We start from the raw sequence: 17,076 nt of genomic DNA, 5'->3' as shown, positions 1-17,076 counted from the left end.
TTCCACAAATTTATATATTTAAATAATTTAATTCTTACTATCAGTGTCTTTCTTTAAGTTTTCTAAATTTATCTCCCGGTAAGCTAGATTTATTTTATTTTGTTTTGTTTTTCTAAGAAGGATTCGTGCTGCTATAGTTTCTGAACTCTTACATGTTTGAAAATGTTTGTCTGCTGTTTTAGCTCTGAACAATTTGGGTGGATAAAAAGTTCTTAGAGCACACTTTCTTTTGTTATGTATGTTACAGCCAATGCTCTGTTGATGGGCTACATAAAGTATACAGCCAGATTGACTTATTTTTACTAGCAATGGTGATAAATTATTTCCCCCAAGTGTCTATAGCATTTTTGGTCTCTGTCTTTAACATCTAGTAATTTTATCAAGACATGTCTCAGTATAGACAATTTTTTTCACCTGTTTCCTGAAAGAGGTGTTTCTACTTGAGAATAGAGAAAGTGTGTCTTTGGCCTCACACACTGTTCAGGGGTAATAGAAATGCAAATGTCCGTTGTGTTGCTGGAGTTGAAAAACAAGGAGATATGGCAGGAGCAGGTGTTGGGCTCTGGTGTGGAATCTGGATGGGTCACTCTTAAGGACGGTGCCTGTGAAGAAATGGAGCTACAGGGATGGAGAACAGCACGCACTGTTCACTTGGATTTAATTCAAGTGTAAAGGATGTCATGCTCTCTTCACATTAACTTTATCTAAGTACTCTAGTGATTTCCCCCAGTGATGACTGGACTGGAACATGCCTTCTTCACGGTGACAGGACTACAGAAGAGAGAAGAATCCAGAGAGCCACTGGAAGACACTGCCTTCTCACTCCCAAGCTGCTTGATCACCATCTTCCTGAAAACATCAAACTAGCCCCAGGGGCCTCCATGAACCCCCTCCAGAGCACCTGTGACAGAAACTCTCTTCCGTTGCTAACTGTGGAGTGCATGGAGATCCCAACTGAATGTCATCCTCTGAAGTGGGCTCCCGATCTCTTAAATCTTTTGTATTTGCCCACAATGTCTGAGTAGTGCTGAGCACGAAGCAGACACTCAGTAAATACTTACTTGATTTACACACACACACACACACACACACACACACACAATTTTATCTGATAAAATTCCAGATAAATTATTAACTGGAAAAAATTGCATATCACCAACTTAAATTTTTATTTTTATAAAACTCAGTAATGCTATGTATTGGCAAAATGTTATATGGGATTTCACATGTAAGTTACTTCAAATAGGTTCTTTGGGGCTGACAAATTCTTCTATTCTCATCTATTTAACAGATTTTAAAGAGTCCAATTAGTATGGTTCAATCACAAGACGGAGATAAGAAAAAGTTCAGGCTTTTATTGTCATAAAGATATAAAAGGGAAAGTAAACAGGGATGGATACTTTTAATTTGCAACTTTTCCTATCTTCCAAACTGTCTGTATCTACCAAAACACAATCAAATTTACCTTCTTGTGTCCACAGCACTGTACCAAATATTTTATAGGGCACTTTATATAAACTCAGAGTGCCCATAATACACACCCATCTATAAAGCATGTTAATAAAAGATGTGCGGTGCCTAAACTCTTATTTTCAAATTTTGGTACATTTCTGTTTATTGCTAGTTGTTTGTTTTCACCATCCACTCTCCTATCTAACTGACTGCCTGCAGAAAACATAAAAGAATCAGTGACTTTTATTTCTTTCAAAGAAGAATCTTATTTCCTGCTTATATTAATCATACCAGCCATGACCAGCAAAATCACCACCAAATGATTCATCTTAACCACATTAAATTTTATTTAAAGCAAGCAAATTCTATGTGCTTCAAATAGCATTACCCTTCCTAAATTATTACGAGGCTGACAGTGAAAGAATGCCTAAGACAGTAAGCATATGCAGTGTGTGTGTATATAATAATAATTATATATGTAACTTTATTTATTTTAAAGTAGTTTGATGTCTTCTCTAATACCTTTTTCCATATAAGGCTATTTATACTCTACAGCCCTGTACTATATAATGGAGAAATAGAACATAAGAGTTTCATTCAGTAAATTGTCAATATATTCACTCTATGAGGAGTAAATACCTTAAAGTTCTTTTTGCAGTTTTATTTCCCTCTGAATGTTATTTGCTACTCTTTACTGAAAAGGTCATAGTATACTCAAATCTTATTTGCTAGCATCTGGGAGTAGTGTTTCTCAAATAGGAGAAGTGTGCACAGAAAAAAAAGAGGTAAAGAAATCACCTTTTATCCTCAATATGAAGGAAGAAAAAACACTGCATATACTCAAAAAAATTTTCACACAGTCCCTAAAATGACTTCCAAAGAAACACAGTCCTTTCTCAAAAGTTAGTTTGAACATGAGACGGAGATTTTTCTGAAGCTGTTAATAATTAAACCACTATCTGAAGGAGCTATTTTTCCTTGAATAAAATTGTTAAAATCTCAGCCACTTTATGCATAAAATCTTTTGACAGCTTGGAGTTAGCTGTGTGGCCTACAACAAGGCTTTTAGCAAGCACAATTTGAAAAGTAAGTGGAAATGTTAAAAAATGAAATGCAGAAGTTTTTTGTATTAGAACCAAAGGGAAAAGAAATCTTCCAGGGAAAGGAAAGAAGACACAGTTGCAGAAAAATATGAATGGCAACAAATAAATTGTCTTAAAGTATTAAAAATAGATTTTCTATTTTGACATTGACACTAAATTGCAAAACATTTCCTAGTATGTAAGGAAAATGCCATCAAGCCTCACTCAAGTTTCTGTATAAATAAGGGATGAGAGGAGAGAAAAGACTGAGGTGAAGTTCAATTGAATAAGGAGCTTTATACAGTTTTTGTTTTTCATTTACCACGTTATATCTGCTGTTCTTTGCGAATTTAAATTTTCACACTACATTATGTTTAATACAAATATGTTTCTCCCTGGGTTTTCTGGATTGATGTGCTTGAAGAAAGCAGTGAGAACCCAACTGTGTTAAATAAATATGTTTCATGTATTTCTACGGGTCTGAGTAGGGAAACAAATAAAGAGACTCAGCTAGCACAAGAGATAACTCAACACTTAGTCACTAGTTTGTAGCTCAACATGTCCAATTAAATGGATTATCATTCAAGCAAAGCAGCTAGCAACTTGTTTAACCAGCGTTAAGGGAGTTCCTATTTCACAGGATGTTCCGGAACATTGTGTCCCTTAGAGGAAAACAACCATAAATTTTGTAGCCATAGCTGCCATTTGAATTTTACAGTTAACAGGCTTATGCCTGCCCCTCCTCTTAGAAGTTTTCCTGGAAGTTACCCACTTGATCTTCCCTACATTTTTTAAAAATTAGTGCATAGTATTTTCTGGTACCCAGTTCTCTAGGTGTGCTGTGTTTCGTATGGTTTAGCATGGGGTTCGGTTGGTGTTAGTTATTCCTAAAAATATAAAATACCAAAAATTATCAAACCATATATAATTTTCGTTAAATAGCAATTTTAAGAAAAAATGACAAAATGAGGAAAACATAAATATGCATTGGAATTAAATATTCTGCTTTTCATATATTTCAACTTTATCATTATTTAATTTAGATCAGATAATCTCCTAATCAGGTATAAAATGAAAATTTACCCCAAATCTTTAATTGGGCTTCAACATTTCTGTCCTCTAGTCTTTCTGCCTTAGCTCTTCACCTCTTAAGTGTCTAGGTAGAAAAGCTTAACACCTCAACATTCCAGTTTAATTATTCACTCTCCCTAATTGACCTGCTGATGGAGGCTTATCTAAAATAAGGCGTTTATCTGTGGCCTTATTGTTTCCATTTAGCTATAAAGGGCTTAAGGCTTTTTTTAATCTCTTTGATGAAGGGTAGTTGCTTCTCCCCTTTACACAGTTCCTGCTACTACAAACAGAAGGAGGCCAGAGATACTTACAAGTTGCGTATAATTTAGGACGAAATTTATTCCCTTAGCTATCTTCTAGTCATTCACACCTCCCTCATTTGGAGCTCATTGCTCATAGCCTTTACTAATTACTTTGCACAAAATTGCTAAAGGTAATAACTTAATGAACCCAGCAACTCTTAGCTGCTTAAAAGAAGCTTTGCCTTTATTTTTTTACACGTATCTGAACACAATAGTTGAGAAGAATTTAAATAAAATTATAAAGTATATTACCTCCCCTAATTTGTCAAATTAAAAACCTACTTTGGGCATTTAAACTGTGTAAAAATAATTTATCTTTTCATAATTATTTATAGACCATAGGAAATAAGTAATGCATTTTTTTTAATTGGCAGCTTGAAATTCAGTCTCTCAACTAGCCTCTCTCCTGTCCCTAAACATTATTAATCCATTCTTCTGTATCCATCAAATCTTCTGACTCTCCAACTCTCATTCTGATGCTAGGGCTCACCGCAGCACCATATGCAAATGTGTATGCTGAATGACAGATGAAGTCAATACAATAATTTCTACTGGGAAGTTCCACTTCTTCCCAGTAAATTGCATAGCATTCTAACAGTCCTTTATTGCAAAAAGGTTCCAAAAGATCTATCTAGATGGCCTTTTCTGCTTTCAAGGGTGGACCCTGCTCTCACTCGAGTAGCAGATCACACTCTCTTATCCTGCTGCAATAATTCCTACTAGACCAAGGACAGTAGTTCTTGCCTTCCAAAGAGAATGCCCACCATCCAGAATTAGGAAAAACTCTTGCCAGAAAACACAATCTCTCAAGTAGTAGATGAAAGCAATATCCTATAATCTCCCTGAAGACCCTTCTAGGTCTGCTTCATTTTTAGGTCTCTCATATAGTATCTAATGTAATAATTTATATGCAGAAGACACTCAATAAACATATGCTAAATATATAGATTGAAGAATTAAAGAGTCACAGTAAATGTTTTAACACTCAGAGGCAGCAAAGGTGATACGTTCCATGATTTAAAAAAAAACTATGTTAAATACACATGGCCAACAGGCACATGAAAAGATGCTCAACATCGCTAATCATCAGGGAAATGCAAATCAAAACCACAATGAGGGATCACCTCACACTGGTCAGAATGGCTATCATCAAAAAGAACACAAACAACTGCTGGTGAGAATGTAGAGAATAGGGAATAATTGTACACTGTTGGTGGGAATGTAAATTGGTACAGCCACTGTGGAAAACAGTATAGAGGTTTCTCAAAAAACTGAAAATAAAACTACTATATGAACCAGCAATTCCACTCTTGGGTATCTATTTGAAAAAACAAAAAGACTGGGCTTCCCTGGTGGCGCAGTGGTTGAGAGTCTGCCTGCCAATGCGGGGGACACGGGTTCGAGCCCTGGTCTGGGAAGATCCCGCATGCCGCGGAGCAGCTGGGCCCGTGAGCCACAACTACTGAGCCTGCACGTCTGGAGCCTGTGCTCCGCAACAAGAGAGGCCGCGATAGTGAGAGGCCCGCGCACCGCGATGAAGAGTGGCCCCCGCTTGCCGCAACTAGAGGAAGCCCTCGTGCAGAAACGAAGACCCAACACAGCCAAATAAATAAATAAATAAATAAATAATAATTAAAGGTGCTAATAATTTAAAAAAAACAAAACAAAAACAAAAAGACTAATCAGAAAAGATACATGCACCCCAGTGTTCACAGCAGCATTATTTACAATTGCCAAGATATGAAAGCAACCTAAGTGTGCATCAACAGATGAGTGGATAAAGATGTGGCACATATATAATGGAATACTACTCAGTTATTAAAAAGAATGAAATTTGCCATTTGCAGCAACATGTATGGACCTGGCAGGTATTATGCTGAGCGAAGTTAAGTCAGAAAGACAAATACTATACGGTATCACTTATATGTGGAATCTAAAAAATACAACAAACTAGTGAACATAACAAAAAAGAAGCAGATTCACAGATATAGAAAACAAACTAGTGGCTACCAGTTGTGGGGAGGGAGGGGCAAAATAGGGGTGGGGGAGTGGGTGGTGTAAGATAGGCTCAAGGTTGTACTGTACAACATGAGGAATATAGCCTATATTTTGTAATAACTGTAAATTGAAAGTAACCTTAAAAAACTATATAAAAATATTGTTTTAATTTTAAAAGAAAAAAAAGGTACGGTAAAAAAACAGTAAAAGAGCAAAATTCAGTAAGTGAAGAAATTAAAACTATTTTTATTGAAAAATGTGAAAGTGCAATATTTATTACATTTTATTTTTTTAACATCTTTATTGGAATATAATCGCTTTACAATGTTGTGTTAGTTCCTGCTGTATAACACAGTGAATCAGCTATATGCATACATATATCCCCATATCCCCTCCCACTTGTGCCTCCCTCCCACCCTGCCTATCCCACCCCTCTAGGTGGTCACAAAGCACTGAGCTGATCTCCCTATGCTATGCAGCTGCTTCCCATTAGCTATCTATTTTACATTTGGTAGTGTATATATGTCAATGCCACTCTCTCAATTAGTCACAGCTTACCCTTCCCCCACCTGGGTCTTCAAGTCCATTCTCTACGTCTGCATCTTTATTCCTGTCCTGCCCCTAGGTTCATCAGAACCTTTTTTTTTTTTTTTAGATTCCATATATATGTGTTAGCATACGGTATTTGTTTTTCTCTGACTTACTTCACTCTATATGACAGACTCTAGGTCCATCCACCTCACTACAAATAGCTCAATTTCATTTCTTTTTATGCCTGAGTAATATTCCATTGTATATATGTGCCAGTCTTCTTTATCCATTCATTTGACAATGGACACTTAGGTTGCTTCCATGTCCTGGCTGCTGTAAATAGTGCTGCAATGAACATTGTGGTACATGTCTCTTTTGAATTATGGTTTTATCCAGGTATATGCCCAGTAGTGGGATTGCTGGGTCATATGGTAATTCTATTTTTAGTTTTTTAAGGACCCTCCATACTGTTCTCCATAGTGGCTGTATCAATTTACATTCTCACCAACAGTGCAAGAGGGTTCCCTTTTCTCCACACCCTCTCCAGCATTTATTGTTTGTAGATTTTTTGATGATGGCCATTCTGACTGATTCCTGTGTCCAGTGTGAGGTTAACACCTCATTGTAGCTTTGATTTGCATTTCTCTAATGATTAGTGATGTTAGGCATCCTTTCAAGTGTTTGTTGGCAATCTGTGTATCTTCTTTGGAGAAATGTCTGTTTAGGTCTTCTCCCCATTGTTGGATTGGGTTGTTTTTTTGATATTGAGCTGCATGAGCTGCTTGTAAATTTTGGAGATTAAGCCGTTGCCAGTTGCTTCCTTTGAAAATATTTTCTCCCATTCTGTGGGTCGTCTTTTCGTCTTGTTTATGGTTTCCTTTGCTGTGCAAAACTCTTAAGTTTCATTAGGTCCCACTTGTTTATTTTTGTTTTTATTTCCATTTCTCTAGGAAGTGGGTCAAAAAGGATCTTGCTGTGATTTATGTCATAGAGTGTTCTGCCTATGTTTTCCTCGAAGAGATTGATAGTGTCTGGCTTTACATTTAGGTCTTTAACCCATTTTGAGTTTATTGTTGTATACATTGCTAGGGAGTTTTCTAATTTCATTCTTTTACATGTAGCTGTCCAGTTTTCCCAGTACCACTTATTGAAGAGGCTGTCTTTTCTCCATTGTATACTCCTGCCTCCTTTGTCATAGATTAGTTGACCATAGGTGTGTGGGTTTATCTCTGGACTTTCTATCCTGTTCCATTGATCTATATTTCTGTTTTAGTGCCAGTACCACACTGTCTTGATTACTGCAGCTTTGTAGTATAGTCTAAAAGCAGGGAGCCTGACTCCTCCAGCTCCATTTTTCTTTCTCAAGATTGCTTTGTCTATTCGGGATCTTTTGTGTTTCCATACAAATTGTAAAAATTTTTGCTCTAGTTCTGTGAAAAATGGCATTGGTAGTTTGATAAGGATTGCATTGAATCGGCAGATTGCTTTGGGTAGTATAGTCATTTTCACAATGTTGATTCTTCCAATCCAAGAACATGGTGTATCTCTCCATCTGTTTGCATCGCCTCTAATTTCTTTAATCAGTGTCTTATAGTTTTCTGCATACAGGGCTTTTGTCTCCTTAGGTAGGTTTATTCTTAGGTATTTTAGTCTTTTTGTTGCAGTGGTAATGGGAGTGTTTCCTTAATTTCTCTTTCAGATTTTTCATCATTAGTGTATAGGAATGCAAGAGATTTCTATGCAGTAATTTTGTATCCTGCTACTTAACGAAATTCATTGATTAGCTCTGTAGTTTTCTGGTAGCATCTTTAGGATTCTCTATGTATAGTATCATGTCATCTGCAAACAGTGACAGTTTTACTTCTTCTCTTCCAATTTGGATTCCTTTTATTTCTTTTTCTTCTCTGATTGCTAAAACATCCAAAACTATGTTGAATAACAGCAGAGAGAGTTGGAAACCTTGTCTTGATCCTGACCTTAGGGGAAATGGTTTCAGTTTTCAACATTGAGAACGATGTTGGCTGTGGGTCTGTTATATATGGCATCTATTATGTTGAGGTAGGTTCCCTCTAAGCCTACTTTCCAGAGAGTTTTTATCATAAATGGGTGTTGAATTTTGTCAAAAGCTTTTTCTGCATCTACTGAGAGGATCATATGGCTTTTCTCATTCAATTTGTTAATATGGTGTTTCACATTGACTGATTTGCATATACTGAAGAATCCTTGCATTCCTGGGATAAACCCCACTTGATCATGGTGTATGACCCTTTTAATGTGCTACCGCATTCTCTTTGCTAGTATTTTGTTGAGGATTTTTGCATCTATGTTCATCAGTGATACTGGCCTGTAGTTTTCTTTTTGTGTGGCATCTTTGTCTGGATTTGGTATCAAGGTGATGGTGGCCTCATAGAATGAGTTTGGGTGTGTTCCTCCCTCTGCTATATTGTGGAAGAGTTTGAGAAGGATAGGTGTTAGCTCTTCTCTAAATGTTTGATAGAATCGCCTGTGAAGCCATCTGGTCCTGGGCTTTTGTTTGTTGGAAGATTTTTAATCACAGTCTTAATTTCAGTGCTTGTGACTGGTCTGTTTATATTTTCTATTTCTTCCTGGTTCAGTCTGGGAAGGTTGTGCTTTTCTAAGAGTTTGTCCATTTCTTCCAGGTTGTCCATTTTATTGGCATATAGTTGTTTGTAGTAATCGCTCATGATCCTTTGTATTTCTGCAGTGTCAGTTGTTACTTCTCCTTTCTCACTTCTAATTCTACTGATTTGAGTCTTCTCCCTTTTTTTCTTGATGAGTCTGGCTAATGGTTTATCAATTTTGTTTATCTTCTCAAAGAACCAGCTTTTTGTTTTATTGATCTTTGCAATTGTTTCCTTCATTTCTTTTTTATTTATTTCTGATCTGATCTTTATGATTTCTTTCCTTCTGTTAACTTCGTGATTTTTTTGTTCTTCTTTCTCTCATTGCTTTAGGTGTAAGGTAAGGATGTTTGAGATATTTCTTGTTTCTTGAGGTAGGATTGCATTGCTATAAACTTCCCTCTTAGAACTGCTTTTGCTGCATTCCATAGGTTTTGGGTCGTCGTGTTTTCATTGTCATTTGTTTCTAGGTATTTTCTGATTTCCTCTTTGATTTCTTCAGTGATCTCTTGGTTATTTAGTAGTTTATTGTTTAGCTTCCATGTATTTGTTTTACAGACTTTTTTTGTGTAATTGATATCCAGTCTCATAATTTTGTGGTCAGAAAAGATACTTGATATGATTTCAATTTTCTTAAATTTACTGAGGCTTGATTTGTGACCCAAGATATGATCTATCCTGCAGAATGTTCCATGAGCACTTGAGAAGAAAGTGTAGTCTGTTGTTTTTGGATGGAATGTCCTATAAATATCAATTAATTCCATCTTGTTTAATGTAACATTTAAAGCTTGTGTTTCCATATTTATTTTCATTTTGGATGATCTGTCCATTGGTGAAAGTGGGGTGTTAAAGTCCCCTATTATTACTGTGATACTGTCGATTTCCCCTCTTATGGCTGTTAGTATTTGCCTTATGTATTGAGGTGCTCCTGTGTTGAGTGCATATATATTTACAATTGTTATATCTTCTTCTTGGATCGATCCCTTGATCATTATGTAGTGTCCTTCTTTGTCTCTTGTAATAATCTTTATTTTAAAGTATATTTTGTCTGATATGAGAATTGCTACTCCAGCTTTCTTTTGATTTCCATTTGCATGGAATATCTTTTTCCATCCCCTCACTTTCAGTCTGTATGTGTCTCTAGGTCTGAAGTGGGTGTCTTGTAGACAGCATATATATGTGTCTTGTTTTTGTATACATTCAGCCAGTCTGTGTCTTTTGGCTGGAGCATTTAATCCATTCATATTTAAGGCAATTACCGATATGTATGTTCCTATTACCATTTTCTTAATTGTTTTCCATTTGTTTTTGTAGGTCTTTTCCTTCTCTTGTGTTTCCTGCCTAGAGAAGTTCCCTTAGCATTTGTTGTAAAGCTGGTTTGGTGGTGCTGAATTCTCTTAACTTTTGCTTGTCTGTAAAGGTTTTCATTTCTGTCGAATCTAAATGAGATAGATCCTTGCTGGGTAGAGTAATCTTGGTTGTAGGTTTTTCCCTTTCATCATTTAAATATGTCTTACCCTGCCATTCTGGCTTGCAGAGTTTCTGCTGAGAAATCAGCTGTTAACCTTATGGGGATTCCCTTGTATGTTATTTGTTGCTTTTCCCTTGCTGCTTTTAATATTTTTTCTTTGATTTAATTTTTGACAGTCTGATTAATATGTCTCTTGACGTGTTTCTCCTTGGATTTTTCCTGTATGGGACTCTCTGCACTTGCTGGACTTGATTTACTATTTCCTTTCCCATGTTAGTGAAGTTTTCAAATATAATCTCTTCAAATATTTTCTCAGACCCTTTCTTTTTCCCTTCCTCTTCTGGGACCCCTATAATTTGAATGTTGGTGCGTTTAATGTTGTCGCAGAGGTCTCTGAGACTGTCCTCAATACTTTTCATTCTTTTTTCTTTATTCTGCTCTGTGGTAGTTATTTCCACTCTTTTATCTTCCAGGTCACTTATCCGTTCTTCTGTCTCAGTTATTCTGCTATTGATTCCTTCTAGAGAATTTTTAATTTCGTTTATTGTGTTCTTCATCATTGTTTGTTTGCCCTGTAGTTCTTCTAGGTCCTTGGTAAATGTTTCTTGTATTTTCTCCTTTCTATTGTCAAGATTTTGGATCTTCACTATCATTACTCTGAATTCTTTTTCAGGTAAATTGCCTATTTCCTCTTCATTTATTTGGTCTGGTGGGTTTTTACCTCGCTCCTTCATCTGCTGCATATTTCTCTGTCTTCTCATTTTGTTTAACTTCCTGTGTTTGTGGTCTCCTTTTCACAGGCTGCAGGTTCATAGTTTCCATTGTTTTTTGTGTCTGACCCCATTGTGTGAGGTTGGTTCAATGACTTGTGTAGGCTTCCTGGGGGAGGGGAGTGGTGCCTGTGTTCTGGTGAGTGGGGATGGATCTTGTGTTTCTGGTGGGCAGGGCCGCATCCGGTGGTGTGTTTTGGTGTGTCTGTGAACTTAGTATGAGTTTAGGCAGCCTCTCTGCTAATGGGTGGGGTTGTATTCGTGTCTTGCTAGTTGATTGGCATGGGGCATCCAGCACTGGAGCTTGCTGGCCGTTGGGTTGAGCTGGGTCTTAGCACTGAGATGGAGTTCTCTGGGAGAGCTCTCGCCAATTGATATTACATGGGGCCAGGAGGTTTCTGGTGGTCCAATGTCCTGAACTCGGTTCTCCCACCTCAGAGGCTCAGGCCTGACACCAGGCTGGAGCACCAAGACCCTATCAGCCACATGGCTCAGAAGAAAAAGGAGAAAAAAGAAAGGAAAAAAAATAATAATAATAAATTTTAAAAATTATTAAAATAAAAAAGTTTTTAAAAATATAATAATAAAAATAATGAAGAGAGCAACAAAACCAATAAATGAATCCACCAATGATAACAAGTGCTAAAAACTATACTAAGATAAACATAAAAATCAGAAACAAATCAGTCGCAGACAGCAAACCCCATGTCTACAGTTGCTCCCAAGTCCACCGCTTCAATTTTGGGATGATTTGTTGTCTATTCAGGTAGTCCACAGATGCAAAGTACGTCAGGTTGATTGTGGGAATTTAATCTGCTGCTCCTGAGGCTGCATGGAGAAATTTCCCTTTCTCTTCTTTGTTCACACAGCTCCCGGGGCTCAGCTTTGGTTTTGGGCCCACCTCTGCATGCAGGTCTCCATCAGGCATCTGTTCCCACCCAGACAGGATGGGGTTAAAGCAGTGGCTGATTAGGGGGCTCTGGCTGACTCATGCCAGGGGGAGGGAGGGGTACGGTAGTTAAAATTGGAATGCAAGGCTTCTGCGGCAGAGGCTGGCGTGACGTTGCAACAGCCTGAGGCGCACCGTATGTTCTCGCAGGGAACTTGTCCCTGGAACATGCGACCCTGGTGGCGGCATGTTGCACAGTCTCCTGGAGGGGTGTGGATAGTGATCTGTGCTTGCACACAGGATTTTTGGTGGTTGCAGCAGCAGCCTTAGTGTTTCATGCTCATCTCTGGGGTCTGAGCTGATAGCCACAGCTCGTGCCCGTCTCTGGAGCTCACTGAGGTGGTGCTCTGCCTTCTGTGGTCAGACAGGGAAGGAATCCCCTCTCCTCGCACACCCCGAAACAATGGCCTCTTGCCTCTTAGGCAGATCCAGACTTTTCCCAGACTCCCTCCTGGCTAGCTGTGGTGCAATAGCCCCCTTCAGGCTGTGTTCACGCAGCCAACCCCAGTCCTCTCCCTAGGATCTGACCTCTGAAGCCTGAGCCTCAGCTCCCAGCCCCGACCCACCCCAGCGGGTGAGCAGACAAGCCTCTCAGGCTGGTGAGTGCTGGTCGGCACCGATCCTCTGTGCAGGAATCTCTCCGCTTTGCCCTCTGCACCTCTGTTGCTGTGCTCTCCTCCATGGCTCTCAAGCTTCCCCCCCGGCCCAACCCCTGTCTCCGCCAGTGAAGGGGCTTCCTAGTGTGTGGAAATTTTTCCTCCTTCACAGCTCCGTCCCAGAGATGCAGGTCCCATCCCTATTCTTTTGTCTCTGTTTTTTCTTTTTTCTTTTGCCCTACCCAGGTACGTGGGAATTTTCTTGCCTTTGGGGAACTCTGAGATCTTTTGCCAGCATTCAGTAGGTGTTCTGTATGAGTTGTTCCACATGTAGATGTATTTTTGATGTATTTGTGGGGAAGAAAGGTGATCTCCACGTCTTATTCCTCTGCCATCTTGAAGGTCGTCCTATTGCATTATTTTTATAAAGCTTCTTGTTATTTTCAATACACAAACATACACATACAAAACAAATAACCTTCAGGGAAAAAAAAGTTTTATGCACTAGTTCTATTGACCTGTGTGTCCTGACTGTTCTTGGAAACGCCACACACACACACATTCACACACACTCGTAAGTGAAAGCCCATAGATCACAAACGCCACTGAGGTCACCGCAGATTAAAGATGCAGCCAGAATCCCTGGCTCCTTTGCTGCCTTCTCATGAAGAAAAATAGTGTTTTTAAATTTTCTTAATGAAGTTACATTTATCATTTTTCTGGTCCCTTTTTTCTGTTCTCAATACAATCCTGTCATCTTTAGAGTTGACGTCAATGAACCTGAATTTTTCTTAAGTCAGGCTCCCAACTAAGTGAGATGAATGAAATCAATATTCTTCCCTTTACAGGTGAAATGAGTTTAGTAGCATATGTAGTACTGTACCTTCCTCTCCTTTTTTCCCCTTTGTACTGCAATCCATCAATGTATCGCTCTTGGCACCTGAATGAATGCATCTTAATATGAGATTTCAAGCAACAATTCTTTCTAAATGTAATGAAATATTTCAGTCTTTGTTCTTAAAAAACCACTCCTAGATCTGTGTTCTTTGCTCCTTCACAAGAATTTACTTCTATAATTTTTACAGGATTCTCAGTATTCACAAGCAATTAGTCAGGTCCTTGAGTTCATGAAATATCTGATCTCTACATACAAAAGCTTAAATGCTATTCAATTCTGAGGGCTGACTGAAAAAACAGAAGGACTTTCAGAAAGGACATTTCATATTCAAGGCCACCATGCTTCATGGTTTCGTTCTGTTTCATGAAGCACCTGTTTGCCATTATTCATGAGGCTTCTACTAATTCTAGAATTCCCTCTGCAGCAGTCCTTCTTATAAGAAAAAAAGTAACTTTATCATATTGCTTGATGATGCATTTGTAAATTATAAAATATTGTGTGATTTTTTAAAACTTTTTCAATTCTGTAAATCATTGTTATTGACCTATTCTAATTTTACATCCTAATTACATCATATGTTACATCATATGATGATTTAAGCAGGTGATAAAAAGAAGAATTAAGTAAAGAAAATATTAATTCATGCCAATTAAGGGATAAAAATCATTTTTATTTTTGTTTATTCATACTTTTCAGTTTTGAATACTGATAAGAAAGAATTGTTTAGTATTTGTCATAGGGAAAATATGGAGACGTTATAAGCTAGAAATGTATTACATAATAAATATTGACAGATGTATTTGGCCTAAGGGATAAATAGATGTATTTGGACTAAAGATTGGAAATATTCTGGATCTTACCTTAGTAAATTTGGGGAGACATTAAGGAAATCAAACTAGATAAGGAGACAGAGACTACAAAGTCTCTAAATTATTGTTACCATACGGGTGGGATGAGGCAGGAACACAGGTGAGTTTCAGTCAAATGGAGGCAAGGTCCTGGCTGAAACAGAACTTAACCAGCACCATTACCAGTTACAATTCACCCCCCCAACTCCCATGCCCACCCTGCTTCTAATAATCACATTATATGTGAAAAGCAACAAGAAAAGAAAGTAAACAGTAATTAGTAAGTAGATAGTTAAGTTCATCTTCGAGAGAAGTCTGGGGAGTGTCTTCAGAGGGGTTTGTACAGTGGACAAAGACACAATCGAAACTGGACAGATGTGTGAATGCTAAAGATTTTATCAAGCCCAATAATTTAGGGAATTCTTGAGTATCTCAGACCTCTGGTATCTCTCACGTAGTCAATGCAGATAAATCTTTGTGTATACATGTTGCTTCACCTGTTGTCTACTACTGATTGGGAGAAAAAAGGGACCATGTGATGGCCGGTTCATTCTCCAGGTTTGGTGGTTCCCGTAAACTGACCCAAATGAGGGGATTACAGGCATACCTTGGAGATACTGTAGGTTCAGTCCAGAGCACCACAATCAAGTGATTATCACAATAAAGCAAGTCACACAAATGTTTTGGTTTTCAGTGCATATAAAAGTTACGTTTACACTGTACTGTAGTCTATTAGGTGTACAATAGCATTATGCCTTAAAAAATTTACATACCTTAATTATAATATATTTTATTGTTAAAAATTTCTAACCATCATCTGAGCCTTTAGTGAGTCGTAGTAGTAACATCAAAGATTACTCATCACAGATCACCATAACAAATACAATTATAATGAAAAAGTTTGAAATATTGTAAGAATTTCCAAAATGTGATGCAGACACGAAGGGAGCAAATGCTGTTGAAAAAATGGCACCAATAGACTCGCTCAGTACAGGGTTGCTACAAACCTTCAATTTGTAAAAAACACAGTATCTGTGAAGCACAATAAAGGGAAGTGTGATAAAATGAGCTATGCCTGTTTTTTCCCTGGCACTCACACCACCCATAAAGACTGAATGCACCCAGGGGATTAGGGTAGCAGAGCAGGAGGACAATACTGAGATTCAAAGACCTTCTCCCAAAAACCTAATGAAAGGAACCAAAAATAATCAATGGCAATAAAACAAACAGTAAAGCAAGCAAAAAACCCATCAGCACTCCTAGTAAAAAAAAAAGGGTACAGCTTTTTTACTTTGAAAATTGTAATCCAGAGAAGAAAGAAAACTCAAGGAATTAAGCCTATGCAAATAAGTTTTAAAACCTGGTATAAAGAGGTTAAGATATAAAATATAAGCTTTGTCAACTGCTTATAAATATTGGTGTTTCCAGACATTGTTTGCTGGCTGCAACAGCAGCAGGAAGTTGGCTTCTGCTTCCCTTCTGCCTTCTAAATCTGTCACAGGTGTATCAGTTTTCCAGAAAATAACTGAAATCCAAAGCCCTAACTACAAGGGAATCTGCAAAAAAATGTGGGGCTTTTCAGTCTCTTTATCTGGAAGAAAAAGTGGAAGCCAAGCAATGGAGCTACTATTAACATTTAAAGAAAGCAAATATTTTTACTTTTCCCCTTTGGGCACATACACATGGTGTCAATTGTCTATATCATAAATAAGATATTTTACCAACTTTAATTTTCAAATATATAATTAGGGAACAATAGACACAAAAACATAATTAATATTTATTCATTTTCCCTAGTATATTAATGGTAGACATAGGCATGGAGTAAACATTTTAAATGATTAATTATTTGACATCACTTCATGGTTTCTTCATGGAGAAATGAGCTCAGAGATACCTAAAGTCTGGAGCTACAGAGAGATGCTGCTGGGAAACAACATCTTCACCCTATCCTGCAGTAAATATCAGAATTTTTTTCAATAATTTCCTGCATCTTGTAAGGCAGTAGACACAGGGCTAGATCTCTGCAACAGTCAAGTGGCTCAGGTTATATGGCAGAGTTCTAGAGGGTGGTATAGACTCCTTAGAAAGTGCACCGTTATCTTCTCACCAACTGTTCCCATGTGGAACTTGGGGAGACCCGAGAACTCATAGCTCTATGCAATGTTATCTCTCACTTCTTGTTTTATTTAAACAACTTCTTAAAGTTCTATATCCCTCTTAAAAAAACTCCACAATCTCTTACTAGGATTATTGGTATTTTTTGCTATATATCCGTATCATTTGGGACAATGATGCAATTTGCAAACTAAGAATTGAGATCTCCTCAGACAGTGAAAAGCCTTATATTAGATCCAGAATACAATTGGATTGGCTTTTAATACAGTTTGGGGGGAGATTTAAACACAATACTTTCAAACTAATGACACTATTATGAAGAAAATCCTACTTTTATTAAAACAG

At 37.6% G+C, this 17,076-nt stretch overlaps 1 long non-coding RNA gene across 2 annotated transcripts in view; it reads right to left on the bottom strand.

Annotated features, from left to right (window-relative positions):
- Positions 1-17,076, bottom strand: part of LOC137764810 (uncharacterized) — a 496,427-nt gene that overhangs the window by 415,212 nt on the left and 64,139 nt on the right. Inside the window, exon 3 of one of the 2 annotated variants that reach the window (XR_011074064.1) lies at positions 9,306-11,812. The exons of the other annotated variant lie outside the window; for it this stretch is intronic. This is a non-coding gene — a long non-coding RNA (uncharacterized lncRNA). Of the gene's footprint in view, positions 1-9,305; positions 11,813-17,076 lie in introns of those variants that run through there. 2 annotated transcript variants of the gene reach the window in all.

Source organism: Eschrichtius robustus, chromosome 5, assembly GCF_028021215.1.
Source record: "Eschrichtius robustus isolate mEscRob2 chromosome 5, mEscRob2.pri, whole genome shotgun sequence".
NCBI classification, from domain to species: domain Eukaryota; kingdom Metazoa; phylum Chordata; class Mammalia; order Artiodactyla; family Eschrichtiidae; genus Eschrichtius; species Eschrichtius robustus.
Note: the sequence above shows the minus strand (reverse complement) of the source record. Positions and strands in the feature narration are given on the sequence as shown.